The 1,173-nt window shown below is 47.6% G+C and overlaps 1 pseudogene; it reads left to right on the forward strand.

Moving 5' to 3' along the window:
* LOC116080099 lies at window positions 1-437 on the forward strand (annotated as a pseudogene).
* Window positions 438-1,173: the final 736 nt, after the last annotated feature.

Here is a 1,173-nt window from a genome sequence, read left to right on the forward strand (position 1 = left end):
ATGGCTGAAGTGGAGCAGAAGAAGAAGCGGACCTTCTGCAAGTTCACCTACCCTGGCGTTGACCTTGACCAGCTGCTCGACATGTCCTATGAGCAGCTGATTCACTTGTACAGCGCCCATCAGAGGCAGCGGTGAACTGCGGCCTGCCGCAGAAGCAGCACTCGCTGCTCAAGTGCCTAAGAAAGGCCAAGAAGGAGGCGCCACCCATGGAGAAGCCCAAGGTGGTGAAGACACACCTGAGGGACATGATCATTCTCTCCGAGATGGTCGGCAGCCTGGTGGGCATGTACAATGGCAAGATCTTCAACCAGGTGGAGAATAAACCAGAGATGATCGGCCACTACCTGGGGGAGTTCTCCATCACCTACAAGCCGGTGAAGCATGGCCGGCCCTGTATTAGTGCTACCCACTCCTCCGGATTCATCCCCCTCAAGTAGCCGAGGCCAATAAAGACTTGATTTTTGGTTCCTGGAAAAAACAAAAAAACAAAGCCAAAATATACCCCCCAAAAAACAACCCCACTCGAATAATCTCAGAATCAGTGGAAAGCCCAAAATTTCAAGATCAAACCCAGCTAGGGAGCTGATAAGAGGACTCAACAAGTAAAACTGCTTGTCTCCAAGCCTGATGACCCATACTATCCCCAGAAACTACATGGTTAAAGAGCTGCCCTCTCTGACCTCCGAATTATGTCACGTGAGGAGCTGAGAGTTCTACATCTTGTTTCAAAGGGAAGACTGGCTTCGATGCAGCTAGGAAGGTCTCAAAGCCCATCCCCAAAGTGACACACTTCCTCCAACAAGGTCACACCTATTACAACAAGGTCATACCTCCTAAGAGGGCCACTCCCTGGGGCAAACATATTCATGCCACCATAAATACAAAAATAAAACCCAGACAGTTGGTGCTGTAGCTCAGTGGTAGAGTGTTTGCCTGGTATTTCCAAGACCCTGGTTTATTCCTCAGCACCACAGGAGTAGGGAGATGTAGCTAACAAAATGACAGTGATTTCAAGTGAAATAAGCCCAGATGTTTAGCTCTACTCCCTTTTTGCTGAAAACAACTACAACAAAATTATACAGAAGGAAAATAAATCACAAAAATCTACAGGGAGAAAGCAAATGGGTGGTTTCCCAAAAGATGAGGAAAAAAGTAGATGTGGAATAACAGAGT

Source organism: Mastomys coucha, unplaced genomic scaffold (genome assembly GCF_008632895.1).
Source record: "Mastomys coucha isolate ucsf_1 unplaced genomic scaffold, UCSF_Mcou_1 pScaffold6, whole genome shotgun sequence".
Lineage (NCBI taxonomy): Eukaryota > Metazoa > Chordata > Mammalia > Rodentia > Muridae > Mastomys > Mastomys coucha.